The sequence below is a fragment of the Bufo gargarizans genome, chromosome 1 (genome assembly GCF_014858855.1).
Source record: "Bufo gargarizans isolate SCDJY-AF-19 chromosome 1, ASM1485885v1, whole genome shotgun sequence".
Lineage (NCBI taxonomy): Eukaryota > Metazoa > Chordata > Amphibia > Anura > Bufonidae > Bufo > Bufo gargarizans.
Genome location: NC_058080.1, coordinates 328,291,803 through 328,310,513, shown reverse-complemented (window position 1 = coordinate 328,310,513; position 18,711 = coordinate 328,291,803).

The window sequence follows — 18,711 nt, the reverse complement described above, 5'->3', positions numbered from 1 at the left end:
CTAAACCTGCTAATAACCTCAATACAGTTCCTATGTGTATGTGTTAAAGACAAAAGCAGAGTTATTTACTGTGACATCATGTTTAGCATGTTATATAACTGTTATATTTTGTGTTCACAAAAGCAGAAAAAGATAATATGCCTTTAAGATTCATTTTGTAATGAAAGGTAAGGTCAGTGACACAGCAGAAACAGAAAGCATAGTGTCAGGCCTCATGCACACGACCGTTGTGTGCATCCGTGGCCGTTGTGCCGTTTTCCGTTTTTTTTCGCGGACCCATTGACTTTCAATGGGTCCGTGGAAAAATCGGAAAATGCACCGTTTTGCAGCCGAGGCCGTGATCCGTGTATCCTGTCCGTCAAAAAAATATGACCTGTCCTATTTTTTTGACGGACAACGGTTCACGGACCCATTCAAGTCAACGGGTCAGTGAAAGAACACGGATGCACACAAGATTGGCATCCGAGTCCGTGATCCGTGGCCGTAGGTTGCTTTCATACAGACGGATCCGAAGATCCGTCTGCATAAAAGCTTTTTCTGATCTAAGTTTTCACTTTGTGAAAACTCATTTCCGACAGTATATTCTAACACAGAAGCGCTCCCATGGTGATGGGGACGCTTCTAGTTAGAATACACTGCAAACTTTGTACAAGACTGCCCCCTGCTGCCTGGCACCACCCGATCTCTTACAGAGGGATATGATAGCACAATTAACCCCTTCAGGTGCAATAGTAGATTTGTAGAAGATTCATACTTACCTGCTTGCTGCTGCGATGTCTGTGACGGGCCGGGAGCTCCACCTACTGGTAAGTGAAAGGTCTGTGCGGCGCATTGCTAAAGAACTGTCACTTACCAGTAGGAGGAGCTCCCGGCCGGTCAGATATCGCAGCAGCAAGCAGGTAAGTATGAATCTTCTACTGTTGTACTATTGCTAAGTAACCATGGCAACCAGGGCTGCAGTAGCTTCCTGGTTGCCATGGTTATCGATCGGAGCCCCAGCGATTAAACTGGGACTCCGATCGGAACTCCGCTGCCACCAATGATGGAGGGGGGGAATGGGAGGCCGCACACTGCCACCAATGGTTGTTACTACTATAGAGAGGGGGGGGCTGATGGTGGGCGCACACTGTGCCACCAACGATTTTTAACTATAGAGGGAGGAAGGGGGGGCGATGGTGGGCGCACACTGTGCCACCAACGATTTATTACAATAGAGGGAGGGAAGGGGGGGGGCGATGGTGGGTGCACACTGTGCCACCAACGATATTCAAACTGGGGAGGGGGGGGGGGTCTGCCCCCTGCTGCCTGGCAGCCCTGATCTCTTACAGGGGAATATGATAGTACAATTAACCCCTTCAGGTGCGGCACCTGAGGAGTTAATTGTGCTGATCACGGCCCCCTGTAAGAGATCGGTTGCTGCCAGGCAGCAGGGGGCAGTCATGTACACAGTTTTTTAGTATATTCTAACCTGAAGCGTCCCCATCACCATGGGAACGCCTCTGTGTTAGAATATACTGTCGGAAATGAGTTTCACAATGTAGCTCATATCCGACAGTATATTCTAACGTAGAGGCGTTCCCATGGTGATGGGGACGCTTCAAGTTATGTTCGGGTGTCCGCCTGGCCGTGCGGAGGCAAGCGGATCCGTCCAGACTTATAATGTAAGTCAATGGGGACGGATCCGTTTGAAGATGACACACTGTGGCTCAATTTTCAAACGGATCTGTCCCCCATTGACTTTCAATGTAAAGTCTGGACGGATCCGTCTGAGGCTATTTTCACACTTAGAAATGTTTTAACAATATAATGCAGACGGATCCGCTCTGAACGGAGCCACCGTCTGCATTATGAACACAAGTGTGAAAGTAAAGGGACTCCTGACTTTACATTGAAAGTCAATGGGGACGGATCCGTTTGCAATTGCACCATATTGTGTCAACGTCAAACGGATCCATCCCCATTGACTTGCATTGTAATTCAGAACGGATCCGTTTGGCTCTGCACGGCCAGGCGGACGCCAAAACGACTTTTTTTTCATGTCCGTGGATCATCCAAAAATCAAGGAAGACCCACGGACGAAAAAACGGTCACGGATCACGGACCCACGGACCCCGTTTTTGCGGACCGTGAAAAAAAACTGTCGTGTGCATGAGGCCTTAATCTGTTGTTGCTGGGCAGAAGTCTAGACCAATCACAGCCAGCTTCTCACACAGCCTGTCTGGGAATTCCCCCAGCTGATGCTGCTAGAATCATTATTCAGAGACAGAAGCTGAGGAGACATTGAAGGTATTCTGAGAGATGCTATGTTAGAGCATCTTAACGGAAATAAGCAAATAACGCCATATCAGCATGGCTTCGTGAGGGATCGATCATGTCAAACAAATTTAATCAGTTTCTATGAGGAAGTAAGTTCTAGACTTGACAGCGGCGAATCAATGGATGTCGTGTATCTGGACTTCTCCAAAGCATTTGACACTGTACCACATAAAAGGTTAGTATATAAAATGAGAATGCTCAGACTGGGAGAAAACGTCTGTAAGTGGGTAAGTAACTGGCTCAATGATAGAAAACAGAGGGTGGTTATTAATGGTACATACTCAGATTGGGTCACGGTCACTAGTGGGGTACCTCAGGGGTCAGTATTGGGCCCTATTCTCTTCAATATATTTATTAATGATCTTGTAGAAGGCTTGCATATTAAAATATCAATTTTCGCAGATGACACTAAACTGTGTAAAGTAATTAACACTGACGAGGACAGTATACTACTACAGAGGGATCTGGATAGATTGGAGGCTTGGGCAGATAAGTGGCAGATGAGGTTTAACACTGACAAATGTAAAGTTATGCACATGGGAAGGAATAATGCAAGTCACCCGTACTTATTAAATGGTAAAACACTCGGTAACAGTGACATGGAAAAGGATCTAGGAATTTTAATAAACAGCAATTTAAGCAGCAAAAAACAGTGTCAGGCAGCTGCTGCCAAGGCCAGTAAGATAATGGGTTGCATCAAAAGGGGCATAGATGCCCGTGATGAGAACATAGTCCTACCACTTTACAAATCATTAGTCAGACCACACATGGAGTACTGTGCACAGTTCTGGGCTCCAGTGAACAAAGCAGACATAGCAGAGCTGGAGAGGGTCCAGAGGAGGGCAACTAAAGTAATAACTGGAATGGGGCAACTACAGTACCCTGAAAGATTATCAAAATTAGGGTTATTCACTTTAGAAAAAAAGACGACTGAGAGGAGATCTAATTAATATACAGACGTGGACAAAATTGTTGGTACCCTTTGGTCAATGAAAGAAAAAGTCACAATGGTCACAGAAATAACTTTAATCTGACAAAAGTAATAATAAATTAAAATTCTATAAATGTTAACCAATGAAAGTCAGACATTGTTTTTCAACCATGCTTCAACAGAATTATGTAAAAAAATAAACTCATGAAACAGGCATGGACAAAAATGATGGTACCCCTAGAAAACACAGAACATAATGTGACCAAAGGGACATGTTAATTCAAGGTGTGTCCACTAATTAGCATCACAGGTGTCTACAACCTTGTAATCAGCCATTGGGCCTATATATATGGCTCCAGGTAATCACTGTGTTGTTTGGTGATATGGTGTGTACCACACTCGACATGGACCAGAGGAAGCAAAGGAAAGAGCTGTCTCAAGAGATCAGAAAGAAAATTATAGACAAGCATGTTAAAGGTAAAGGCTATAAGACCATCTCCAAGCAACTAGATGTTCCTGTGAGTACAGTTGCACATATTATTCATAAGTTTAAGATCCATGGGACTGTAGCCAACCTCCCTGGACGTGGCCGCAGGAGGAAAATTGATGACAAATCTAAGAGACGGATAATCCGAATGGTAACAAAAGAGCCTAGAAAGACTTCTAAAGAGATTCAAGGTGAACTTCATGCTCAAGGAACATCAGTGTCAGATCGCACCATCCGTCGTTGTTTGAGCCAAAGTGGACTACATGGGAGACGACCAAGGAGGACACCATTGTTGAAAACGAATCATAAAAAAGCAAGACTGGAATATGCCAAACTACATGTTGACAAGCCACAAAGCTTCTGGGAGAATGTCCTGTGGACAGATGAGACAAAAATCGAAGTTTTTGCCAAGGCACATCAGCTGTATGTTCACAGACGAAAAAATGAAGCATATCAAGAAAAGAACACTGTCCCTACTGTGAAACATGGAGGAGGCTCTGTTATGTTCTGGGGCTGCTTTGCTGCGTCTGGCACAGGGTGTCTTGAATCTGTGCAGGGTACAATGAAATCTCAAGACTATCAAGGAATTCTAGAGAGAAATGTACTAGCCAGTGTCAGAAAGCTTGGTCTCAGTCGCAGGTCATGGGTCTTGCAACAGGACAATGACCCAAAACACACCGCTAAAAACACCCAAGAATGGCTAAGAGGAAAAAATTGGACTATTCTAAAGTGGCCTTCTATGAGCCCTGACCTCAATCCTATTGAGCATCTTTGGAAGGAGCTGAAACATGCAGTCTGGAAAAGGCACCCTTCAAACCGGACACAACTGGAGCAGTTTGCTCATGAGGAGTGGGCCAAAATACCTGCTGAGAGGTGCAGATGTCTCATTGACAGTTACAGGAAGCGTTTGATTGCAGTGATTGCCTCAAAAGGTTGCGCAACAAAATATTAAGTTAGGGGTACCATCATTTTTGTCCATGCCTGTTTCATGAGTTTATTTTTTTACATAATTCTGTTGAAGCATGGTTGAAAAACAATGTCTGACTTTCATTGGTTAACATTTATAGAATTTTAATTTATTATTACTTTTGTCAGATTAAAGTTATTTCTGTGACCATTGTGACTTTTTCTTTCATTGACCAAAGGGTACCAACAATTTTGTCCACGTCTGTATATAAATATATCAGAGGACAGTACAGAGATCTATCCCATCATCTATTCATTCCCAGGACTGTCACTGTGACGAGGGGACATCCTCTGTGTCTGGAGGAAAGAAGGTTTGTACACACACATAGAAGAGGATTCTTTACGGTAAGAGCATTGAGACTATGGAACTCTCTGCCTGAGGAGGTGGTGATGGTGAGTACAATAAAGGAATTCAAGAGGGTCCTGGATGTATTTCTGGAGTGCAATAATATTACAGGATATAGCTACTAGAGAGAGATCGTTGATCCAGGGATTTATTCTGATTGCCTGATTGGAGTCGGGAAGGAATTTTTATTCCCCTAAAGTGAGGAAAATTGGCTTCTACCTCACAGTTTTTTTTTGCCTTCCTCTGGGTCAACTTGCAGGATGACAGGCCGAACTGGATGGACAAATGTCTTTTTCCGGCCTTATGTACTATGTTACATTCACTCCACTGATGTCACGGAAGGTGAGGGAATGAAAGCAAACCAAACACAACTAACAGGTAACAGCAAAACAGGCTAAGCCCCACATCTAAGGAACAGGGAATAGTCACCACCTGACAAACCCTAAGCCTTTCCCTAACTGCTAACAACATGAATAAATCCCAATGGTAGAAGTGTTTATGCACTAAAACCTAATCCCTTCTGCAACTGAAACATACCCTTAGCTAGGAAACAGGACAACCGATTCCTTGCAAGAGATGAAGGAACCAGTGTCTTCCTAAGGCCTACCCAGGAAATACAGCAAAAGGGAAGAAAAGAGGACTTATCTCAAGACTGACTGGGAGCAGGAGATCCACCAAGCATCAGCAGAGAACTGGAGAAGTTATAAACCGCAAGGGCTATAGTGAGAGGCAGGTATAAATAGCATCACTAACAAACTAATGAGCAGAACCTATGAGGGGGTGGGATCCTGCCCAAAGCCACAACAAAGCAATCTGTCAAATAGGCTCACGTGCCGCCAGTCTGACAGATCTTCTCAGATTACTCACAGGGCATGACATTACCCCCCCCCCCCTTCTCTACAGGTGACCTCCGAGCACCCAGGACGAACTTTATCCAGGTGTGCCCTGTGAAAGGCCTTCACAAGGCGGCTAGCCTTGACATCGGTAGCCGGAACCCACATTCTTTCCTCAGGACCATATCCTCTCCAATGCACAAGGTACTGAAGGAAGCCCGAAGAACACGCGAGTTGAGTATTCTGGAAATCTGAAACTCCAGATTACCATCTACCAAAACCAGAGGAGGAGGCAAAGGATATTGTTCAACAGGTTCAACATACTTCAACAGGGATCTGTGAAACAAATTATGGATCTTCCAGACCTGCGGAAGTTCCAGACAAAACGTAGCCGGATTAACAATGGCCGAGATTTTGTAAGGACCAATAAATCTTGGGCCCAACTTCCAAAAGGGTGCATTCAACTTAATGTTCTTAGTGGACAACCACACCATATTACCCACACACAGGTCCAGACCCGTCATACGTCTCTTGTCAGCCATACGTTTATATCTTTCGCACATTTTTCTCAAATTAATTAGAATCTGCCGCCAGATAGAAGACAACGAAGAAGAGAATCTCTCCTCTTCAGGTATAACAAAAGCTTCAGTCCCAGAAAAAGTACCAAACTGAGGGTGAAAGCCATATGCGCCAAAAAATTGTGACTTATTAGTTGACTCCTGTCTATGGTTATTCAAAGCAAACTCAGCCAAGGACAAAAATGAGGAATACTTTTCCCGATTTTCAGTGATGAAACACTTCAAATAAGTCTCCAGGTTCTGGTTAGTGCGCTCAGTTTGTCCATTCGACTGAGGATGGAAAGCCGAAGAGAAAGACAACTGAATACCTAGACGAGTACAAAACGCCTTCCAAAACCTGGAAATAAATTGCGTCCCCCTGTCAGACACCACATCAGAGGGAATGCCGTGTAATTTCACATTATCAATAAACACCTCAGCGAGAGTTTTAGCATTTTAGCAAACCAGATAATGGTAAAAAGTGACCCATCTTACTGAAGCGGTCTACCATCACCAAAATCACAGTCTTCCCAGAGGAACTTGGTAAATCAGTGATGAAGTCATGGACAAATACGTCCAAGGACGAGATGGAATGGCAAAGGAAGAAGAGATCCTGATGGCCGAGTGTGAGCCACCTTAGCGCGTGCACAGGTTTCACAAGCTGCTACATAGCCCTCAACACATTTACACGAACCTGGCCACCAGAATCTCCGGGAAATGAGATCCACTGTGGATATACCCCCAGGGTGTCCTGCAAAGACAGTATCATTATGTTCCTTTAACACCTTGTGTCGCAGTTCTGAAGGAACAAACAACTTCCCTGGAGGACAGGAATCAGGTGACTCATCTTGAGCCCCCAAACACTTTCGCCTCCAGCTCAGGAAAAAGAAAGGATACCACCACCCCATCACCCAAAATTGGAGCGGGATCCTCCAAATCTCCACACCAGGAAAGCTATGTGACAAAGAATCTGCTTTGACATTTTTGATGCCAGGACGATACGTGACCACAAAATTAAATATGGTAAAAAAACAATGACCACCTGGCCTGCCTAGGATTCAGACGCTTTGCTGATTGCAGGTAAGCCAGGTTCTTATGGTCAGTAATTACCGTAATTGGACAAATCACTCCTTCTAGCCAATGACGCCATTCCTGAAAGGTCAATTTGATGGCCAGCAACTCTCTATTCCCAACATCATAATTTCTTTCAGCAGCAGAGAGTTTCTTTGAGAAAAAGCACACTCGTTTGGGCAAAAAAAAAAAATAGTTGGCAGCCTTTGATGCAGATTAGTGATGAGCGGCAGGGGTCATATTCAAATTTGCGATATTTCGCAAATATTTTGTAGAATATTCATTGAGTATTCGCAAATTCGAATATTCGTTATATTCTACGATTTTTTACTCAAAAAATCGGCAAGGTAATGATCCTGTAATATGCAAATTTCCATAATGCAAATTTTAGTTATGCAAATTTTTATTGCACATTTTTCAACTTACAACTATTAGACAAAGAAGATTACAGCACTATATTAGCTAAATTGCTCTATATTCGTTTTTTTCTATATATATATATACAGTCATGTGAAAAAATTAGGACACTAATAGGAGTTTACTATAAACCACCTAATATACCAGAGTCCACAGAAAATCTATTACTAAACGAGATAGACGAGGCGGCAAATCATAATGAGGTGGTTATTATGGGGGACTTCAACTACCCAGATATAGACTGGGAAACTGAAACTTGTATATCTCATAAAGGAAACAGGTTCTTGGCAATAACCAAAGACAATTACCTCTCCCAACTGGTTCAGGACCCGACTAGAGGGACGGCCATACTGGACTTAGTATTAACCAATAGGCCGGACAGAACAACAGACGTGCAGGTTGGGGGACACCTGGGAAATAGTGACCACAAAGTAATAACCTTCCAATTATCATTCAAAAGAGCTTTTCTACAGGGAGGAACAAAAATACCAAACTTCAAAAAAGCTCAATTTAGCCAACTAAGAGAGGCCATAGGCCAAACTAACTGGGACAAAGTCCTCAAAAATAAAAATACAGCCACAAAATGGGATATCTTTAAAAACATCCTAAAATCTCATTGTGAGAGGTACATACCGTATGGTAATAAAAGGTTAAGGAATAAAAAGAAACCAATGTGGATAAATAGAACTGTAACGAAAGCAATAAATGACAAAAAGAAAGCATATCATTCACTGAAACAGGAGGGGAGCACGGAAGCACTGAAAAACTATAAGGAAAAAAATAGAACATGTAAAAAACAAATAAAAGCGGCCAAACTAGAGACCGAGAGATTAATTGCCAAAGAGAGTAAAACTAACCCTAAAATGTTCTTCAATTATATAAATGTTAAAAAGTATAAATCTGAAGGTGTCGGCCCTTTAAAGAGTAATGAGGGGGAAGTCGCAGAGAGCGATGAGGAGAAAGCAAAGCTGTTAAATATTTTTTTCTCCAATGTATTCACTGAGGAAAATAAATTGTCAGATGACATGCAGAATGCAAAAATAAATTCCCCATTAAAAGTGTCCTGTCTGACCCAGGAAGAAGTACATCAACGACTTAAAAAGATTAAAATAGACAAATCGCCAGGACCTGATGACATACACCCCCGTATCCTAAAGGAATTAAGTAATGTCATAGCCAGACCCTTATTTCTGATATTTGCAGACTCTATACTGACAGGGAATGTCCCACAGGATTGGCGCATGGCATATGTGGTGCCAATATTCAAAAAGGGGCCAAAAACAGACCCTGGAAACTATAGGCCGGTAAGTTTAACATCTGTTGTGGGTAAACTGTTTGAAGGTTTTCTGAGAGATGCTATATTAGAGCATCTCAACAGAAATAAGCAAATAACGCCATATCAGCATGGCTTCGTGAGGGATCGGTCATGTCAGACTAATTTAATCAGTTTCTGTGAGGAGGTAAGTTCTAGACTTGACAGCGGCGAATCAATGGATGTCGTATATCTGGACTTCTCCAAAGCATTTGACACTGTACCACATAAAAGGTTAGTATATAAAATGAGAATGCTCGGACTGGGAGAAAACATCTGTAAGTGGGTAAGTAACTGGCTCAGTGATAGAAAACAGAGGGTGGTTATTAACGGTACACACTCAGATTGGGTCACTGTCACTAGTGGGGTACCTCAGGGGTCAGTATTGGGCCCTATTCTCTTCAATATATTTATTAATGATCTTGTAGAAGGCTTGCATAGTAAAGTATCAATTTTCGCAGATGACACTAAACTGTGTAAAGTAATTTACACTGATGAGGACAGTATACTGCTACAGAGGGATCTGGATAGATTGGAGGCTTGGGCAGATAAGTGGCAGATGGGGTTTAACACTGATAAATGTAAAGTTATGCACATGGGAAGGAAAAATGCAAGTCACCCGTACATACTAAATGGTAAAACACTCGGTAACACTGACATGGAAAAGGATCTAGGAATTTTAATAAACAGCAAACTAAGCTGCAAAAACCAGTGTCAGGCAGCTGCTGCCAAGGCGAACAAGATAATGGGTTGCATCAGAAGGGGCATAGATTCCCGTGATAAGAACATAGTCCTACCACTTTACAAATCGCTAGTCAGACCACACATGGAGTACTGTGTACAGTTCTGGGCTCCTGTAAACAAGGCAGACATAGCAGAGCTGGAGAAGGTCCAGAGGAGGGCAACTAAAGTAATAACTGGAATGGGGCAACTACAGTACCCTGAAAGATTATCAAAATTAGAGTTATTCACTTTAGAAAAAAGACGACTGAGGGGAGATCTAATTAATATGTATAAATATATCAAGGGTCAGTACAGAGATCTATCCCATCAGCTATTTATCCCCAGGACTGTGACTGTGACGAGGGGACATCCTCTGCGCCTGGAGGAAAGAAGGTTTGTACACAAACATAGAAAAGGATTCTTTACGGTAAGAGCAGTGAGAATATGGAACTCTCTGCCTGAGGAGGTGGTGATGGTGAGTACAATAAAGGAATTCAAGAGGGGCCTGGACATATTTCTGGAGCTTAATAATATTACAGGCTATAGCTACTAGAGAGGGGTCTTCCTCTGGATCAACTTGCGGGATAACAGGCCGAACTGGATGGACAAATGTCTTTTTTCGGCCTTATGTACTATGTTACTATGTTATGTACTATGTTACCCTTTGAAAGCATGTGTTTTTTTGTAACATTTTTAATAAAAGGTTATTTCATCTCCGTTTCAACAATACAGAGAGATTAAAGTAATCCAACTAAACAAAGAAAACTGAAGAAAAGTCTTTTCAAGATCTTCTGTAAATGTCATTCTACAAAAATGCCTATTCTAACTGAGGAAAAAGATAGGACACCCTCACATGTATTCCCTCTTAAATTGGCTCAGATCTCACACAGGTATATCACACCAGGTGCACATAATTAGTAGATCGTTACTCTGCATGTTGAATGAGGCTTGCCCTATTTAAACCTCAGACATTTAGTTTGGTGTGCTCCTGACTGTTGAAGTGAGAGTGAGCACCATGGTGAGAGCAAAAGAGCTGTCAGAGGACTTCAGAAAAAAGATTGTAGCAGCCTATGAGTCTGGGAAGGGATTTAAAAAGATCTCAAAAGATTTTGAAATCAGCCATTCCACTGTCCGGAAGATAGTCTACAAGTGGAGGGCTTTCAAAACAACTGCCAACATGCCCAGGACTGGTCGCCCCAGCAAGTTCACCCCAAGAGCAGACCGCAAGATGCTAAAAGAGGTCTCCAAAAACCCTAAAGTGTCATCTCGAGAACTACAGCAGGCTCTGGCTACTGTTGATGTAGAAGTACATGCCTCTACAATCAGAAAGAGACTGTACAAGTTTAACTTGCATGGGAGGTGTGCAAGGAGGAAACCTTTGCTTTCCAAGAGAAACATCGATGCCAGACTGACATTTGCCAGAGATAAAGTTGACAAAGACCAGGACTTCTGGAATAATGTTCTTTGGACAGATGAGTCCAAAATTGAATTATTTGGACACAACAGCAGAGGACATGTTTGGCGTAAACCAAACACAGCATTCCAAGAAAAGAACCTCATACCAACTGTGAAGCATGGAGGTGGAAGTGTCATGGTTTGGGGCTGCTTTGCTGCAGCAGGACCTGGTCAGCTCACCATCATAGAATCCACGATGAATTCTACTGTGTATCAGAAGGTGCTTGAAGAACATGTGAGACCATCAGTTAGAAAATTAAAGCTGAAGTGGAACTGGACCATGCAACATGACAATGACCCAAAACATACTAGTAAATCAACCAAAGATTGGCTGAAAAAGAAGAAATGGAGAGTCCTGGAATGGCCAAGTCAAAGTCCAGATTTGAATCCCATTGAGATGCTGTGGGGTGACTTGAAAAGGGCTGTACGTGCAAGAAACCCCTCAAACATCTCACAGCTGAAAAAGTTCTGCATTGAGGAGTGGGGTAAAATTTCCTCAGACCGATGTCGAAGACTGGTAGATGGCTACAAGAACCGTCTCACTGCAGTTATTTCAGCCAAAGGAGGTAACACTCGCTATTAGGGGCAAGGGTGTCCTATCTTTTTCCTCAGTTAGAATAGGCATTTTTGTAGAATGACATTTACAGAAGATCTTGAAAAGACTTTTCTTCAGTTTTCTTTGTTTAGTTGGATTACTTTAATCTCTCTGTATTGTTGAAACGGAGATGAAATAACCTTTTATTAAAAATGTTACAAAAAAACCACATGCTTTCAAAGGGTGTCCTAATTTTTTCACATGACTGTATATATATATAATATACAAGAATATATAGCAATATAGTGAATACGGTATTCGAAAAAAAACAAATATAGAGCAATTTAGCTAATATAGTGCTATATCTTCTTTGTCTAGTAGTTGTAATTTTTTTCTCATCTGAAGTTCAGATTGGAAAAAAAATACAACTATAAAAAATAAAGATTATAGCACTATATTAGCTAAATTGCTCTATATTAGTTTTTTTTCTTCGAATATTCGCTATATTGCTATAACTTTGTTTTTTAGAATATTCGTAATATTCTAAAACAAGAATATATAGCAATATAGCGAATATTCGAAAAAAAAACAACGAATATAGAGCAATTTAGCTAATATAGTGCTATAATCTTTTTTTTAATAGTTATAATTTTTTTCCAATCTGAACTTCAGATAAGAAAAAAATTGCAACGATTAGACAAAGATTATAGCACTATATTAGCTAAATTGCTATTAGTTATAGCAATATAGTGAATATTTGGAAAAAAAAAGAATATAGAGCAATTTAGCTAATATGGTTCTATATTCATTTTTTTTTAATAGTTGTAAGTTGAAAAATTCGCATGACGAAAATTCACATTACGAAAATTCGCAAACAACACTACTCCTAAAGTCAAATATACTGCAGCCTTCTTATTGGCCCACAAGCTAGAAGCAGGGAGGGATCATGTGTACTGATAAAAAAAAGAAAAAATTGAATATTCAAAATTACGAATATATATCACTATATTCTAAATATTCGCACATTTTCGAAGTACCTATATTAGCAATAAAAATTTTAAATTAAAATATTCGTGATCAACACTATGTCATTGTGAGATACACTCTTAATACATTTGGGTTAGATACAGATTTGAAATACCGCCATTTGGTGCACCAATCTTTAATTCAGGCCTACAGTGGTTCAGAGATACACCCTTTACATACAGGGGTTTAAAACAGGCATTTGAAATACAGCCATTTTGGGAAAAGTAATTGCAGCGTCCCACTCAGGACACGTGGCAACTTAAAAATTACTGTAAAACGGCATTATCGTATTTGCATGTTTTCTATTACAACATCTGTTGTAGCCCTGTTCATAGGCTGGTCTGGTGTAATTTATACATCCCACCACTAGATGGGGATAGTACTTAGTCTATATAAATACTTTTAGTCAGGCCGAGTGTAGTGTAGTGAGAGAGAGTGTAGACAGTGTGAGAGTTAATCAGGTCAGCTAAGATTACACATCACAGAGTAGTGGATGAAGTCAGAAGCAGCAATGTAGTAGTGCCAAGGTATGAGGAGCGGGAGAGCGTTTTCCTCCTGTGATCCTCTTTTTTCCTACATCCTACAACCAGAGGATAGTGTTGTGTCCCTGGAAGAGATCAAAGCTAAAGAGAGACATCGGTGATAATAGCCACTACCTAAGGCTTAATGGGCACCTTTTCACATGGTGGAGGACAATCTAGCTACAGGCAGCCTTACTATACATTATAGACGACAGTTTAGCTACCTGTTCAAGGGCTTGGAAGATACATAAACAATAGGACTAAGCATACCAGAAATACCTACACAGAACCACAGCCTGAGTCAAAACCCAGCCAAACCTATAAACAGTGGATCAACAGAATACTTTTAAAGAACAAAAGACTGTATTCTGTTTGGATGTACAGTACAGACCAAAAGTTTGGACACACCTTCTCATTCAAATAGTTTTCTTTATTTTCATGACTATGAAAATTGTAGATTCACACCGAAGGCATCAAAACTATGAATTAACACATGTGTAATTATATACATCACAAACAAGTGTGAAACAACAGAAAATATGTCATATTCTAGGTTCTTCAAAGTAGCCACCTTTTGCTTTGATTACTGCTTTGCACACTCTTGGCATTCTCTTGGTGAGCTTCAAGAGGCAGTCACCTGAAATGGTTTTCACTTCACAGCTGTGCCCTGTCAGGTTTAATAAGTGGGATTTCTTTCCTTCTAAATGGGGTTGGGACCATCAGTTGCGTTGAGGAGAAATCAGGTGGATACACAGCTGATAGTCCTACTGAATCATTTGTATTATGGCAAGAAAAAAGCAGCCAAGTACAGAAAAACGAGTGGCCATCATTACTTTAAGAAATGAAGGTCAGTCAGTCAGCTGAAAAATTGGGAAAACTTTGAAAGTAAGGGCTATTTGACCATGAAGGAGAGTGATGGGGTGCTGCGCCAGATGACCTGGCCTCCACAGTCACCGGACCTGAACCCAATCGAGATGGTTTGGGGTGAGCTGGACCGCAGAGTGAAGGCAAAAGGGCCAACAAGTGCTAAGCATCTCTGGGAACTCCTTCAAGACTGTTGGAAGACCATTTCAGGTGACTACCTCTTGAAGCTCATCAAGAGAATGCCAAGAGTGTGCAAAGCAGTAATCAAAGCAAAAGGTGGCTACTTTGAAGAACCTAGAATATTACATATTTTCAGTTGTTTCACACTTGTTTGTTATGTATATAATTCCACATGTGTTAATGCATTGTTTTGATGCCTTCATAGTCATGAAAATAAAGAAAACTCTTTGAATGAGAAGGTGTGTCCAAACTTTTGGTCTGTACTGTATATGCCGCAACTAAAATCATCAACAGTAAAAGTTGTGAGTTGTATCCTACCACTGTCTACTTCATTCTTCAATATCACATCACAAAAAATACCACCAAGGGACCCAGCCGCCACAAGCACCCTTAAAGACCACTGCCATTAAGGGCACCTCAACCTCCATCTAGGCTGGTGCTTCCCTACCACAGAGTGTGCCCCGGAGGATTTCGTGCTGTCTTCCTCATCACTGTGCTGCTGTCACGGCCATGGTTATGGGCGTGACTCCTTGAGACCCGCATGCATTTGCCCGTGGTCTTTTCCTTGTCAATCACAGGTGAGGGCTAGTATCTTGCCTCACGTGTGGTTGCCGCTGGCAACTTGTGGTTGTTGGGCAGTGGAGCAGCCGGAGCTGGTAGCTGGGCGGCTCGCTGTCCATGCGTGCGGTGGTCTTTGGTAATGTGTGTATGTTATGTACTTTTGTATGTCTGGTGTGCACTTGGTGTTATGTTTGGTGTGCACTGTGACATTTTCCCTTCACTGTAGCTGCCCGTGGCAACGTTTGGTTTGATGTACATGTGGTGGCAGTGTCTCGGCCTTTTGGCCGGCTCCCAGGACATGTTTGCCACACATGTCGTTGTCATTGGTAACAGCTGCAGTGAGTATTTGTGTATTTCCCTTTATGTGGTCTCACTACACTTCCTGGTGTTGGAAGGGTTAATTCCCTTCTGTGTGTGTGAACACTAGGTGTGTCTGTGTGGGTGTGACTACTTGGGCCTATAAAGCCTCATTGTTATCTCCAGTCTGAGGGGTACTTCAGCCATGACTAGCTGGAGTAGCCTCCTGTGTTATTTAACCTGCCAGTGGGGGCCACCCTTGTGGTCATAAGTTTAAGTTTGTGTGATTTTCAGTTTATGTTTCCTTTATTATTCGGTGCAGCTATGTATCTGGGTTCATGTGTGTGGATGTGTGTGTGCTGAGTTCTATTTGTATTGTTGTGGACTTCAGCTTGCCTGCACACGGATCCAGTCAGCAAGGCTGTGGCAGGTGGCTGGAACTAATGCAGTTCACCTGCCATATCCATAGGCCTGTTTCTGTTCCCCTTTTTCCTGCAGCTCGGCCAGTGAGACTCCTGTTCCTCCGTGTCCAGAAGGAACAGGTCGTCTTACCCTTCACTCCTAGTTCAGGGACCGGTCGGAGGGTGAGTAGGGATCCGAGGTTCCTGAGCATGGGCCCTCCTACCTTCAAGGTCGGCCCATGCAGCTAGGAGTTAGGGACGGATTAGGGATGTGTTAGGAGGTGACCTGCTCCCTAATTCTGTCGTCCTGGCCGAGCAGCCGTTACCATCTTCTGGCATCGCACGGCTGAGGATTTTCCCCATCCTCAGCCGTGACAGCTGCTGGCCCAGGGAGGCTTTCTGCTAACCGTGAGTAAACCGATGAACTGTATTATTGGCCCCTCATCAGCCCACCGTGCAACTCACGTGTAACCCCTGCGGTTCTGGCACACCGCAAAATCTTTAACCCCTTAAGGACACAGCCATATTTCACCTTAGGACCAGGCCATTTTTTGCAAATCTGACCAGTGTCATTTTAAGTGGTGATAACTTTAAAACGCTTTGACTTATCCAGGCCATTGTGAGATTTTTTTTAGTCACATATTGTACTTCATAACACTAGTAAATTGAAGTAAAAAAATATTTTTTTTTGCTTAAAAAATACCTAATTTACCAAAAATTGGGAAACATTTGCAAATTTCAAAGTTTCAGTTTCTCTACTTCTGTAATACATAGTAATACCCCTAAAAATTGTGATGACTTTACATTCCCCATATGTCTACTTCATGTTTGAATTATTTTGGGAATGATATTTTATTTTTTGGGGATGTCACAAGGCTTAGGAGTTTAGAAACAAATCTTGAAATTTTTCAGAAAATTTACAAAAACCCAATTTTTAGGGACCACTACAGCTCTGAAGTTACTTTGCGAGGCTTACATAATAGAAACCACCCAAAAATGACCGCATTCTATAAACTACACCCCTCAAGGTATTCAAAACTGATTTTACAAACTTTGTTAACCCTTTAGGTGTTGCACAAGAGTTATTGGCAAATGGGGATGAAATTTGAGAATTTAATTTTTTTGCCTAATTTTCCATTTTAACCATTTTTTTTCCACTAACAAAGCAAGGGTTAACAGCCAAACAAGACTGTATCTTTATTGCCCTGACTTTGCCGTTTACAGAAACACCCTATATGTGTCCGTAAACTACTGTAAAGGCCACACAGCGGAGCGTAGAGTGAAAGGTGCGCCGTTTGGTTTTTGGAAGGCAGGTTTTGCTGGACTGGTTTTTTGACACCATGTCCCATTTGAAGCCCCCCTGATGCAACCCTAGAGTAGAAACTCCATAAAAGTGACCCCATCTAAGAAACTACACCCATCAAGGTATTCAAAACTGATTTTACTAATTTGTTAACCCTTTAGGTGTTGCACAATATTTAATGGAAAATAGAGATACAATTTCAAAATTTCACTTTTTTGGCAGATTTTCCATTTTAATATTTTTTTTCCAGTTACAAAGCAAGGGTTAATAGCCAAACTCATTTTTTGGGCCCTAATTCTGTAGTTTACAGAAAGACCCGATATGTGGTCGTAAACTGTTGTACGGGCACACGGCAGGGCGCAGAAGCAAAGGAATGCCATACGGTTTTTGGAAGGCAGATTTTGCTGGACTTGTTTATTTACACAATGTCCCATTTGAAGCCCCCCTGATGCACCCCTAGAGTAGAAACTCCAAAAAAAGTGACCCCATTTTAGAAACTATGGGATAGGGTGGCAGTTTTGTTGGTACTAGTTTAGGGTACATATGATTTTTGGTTGATCTAGATTACACTTTTTGTGCGGCAAGGTAACAAGAAATTGCTTTTTTGGCACATTTTTTTTTTGCTATTTACAACATTCATCTGACAGGTTAGATCATGTGGTAATTTTATAGAGCAGGTTGTCACGGACACGGCGATACCTAATATATATACAATTATTATTGTATATATATTATTTTTATTTATGTAAGTTTTACACAATGAATTCATTTTTAAAACAAAAAAAGTTTTAATGTCTCCATAGTCTAAGAGCCATAGTTTTTTCAGTTTTTGGGTGATTGTCTTAAGTAGGGTCTCATTTTTTGTGGGATGAGATGACGGTTTGATTGGCACTAATTTGGGGTGCATTTGACTTTTTGATTGCTTGCTATTACACTTTTTGTGACTTAAGATGACAAAAAATTGCTTTTTTTTTACACCGTTTTTATTTTTATTTTTTTACGGTGGTCACCTGAGGGGTTAGGTCATGTGATATTTTTATAGAGCCGGTCGATACAGACGCGGAGATACCTAATATGTATCCTTTTTTTTTTATTTATGTAAGTTTTACACAATGATTTCATTTTTGAAACAAAAAAAAAAATCATGTTTTAGTGTTTCCATAGTCTAAGAGCCATAGTTTTTTTTTCAGTTTTTGGGCGATTATCTTGGGTAGGGTATGATTTTTGCGGGATGAGATGACGGTTTGATTGTTACAATTTTGGCGTACATGCGACTTTTTTGATTACTTTTATGACCTTTTTTGGGAAGTAAGGTGGGCAAAATTTCAATTTCATCATAGTTTTTTATTTTTTATTTTTATGGCATTCACCATTCGGGTAAAGTAACATGACCGTTTTATAGATCAGGTCGTTACGGACGCAGTGATACCAAACATGTGTAGGGAATTTTATTTTTTTCATTTTTAATCAGTGATAAATGTGTTTTTTGAATTTTTTACTTTATTTACTTTATGTGTTTTGTACTATATTTTACTTACACTTTGTCTGAACAGATCTATGCCTTTAGCACAGATCTGTTCAGCACCATGGACAGCAGGATGCCTGAGAA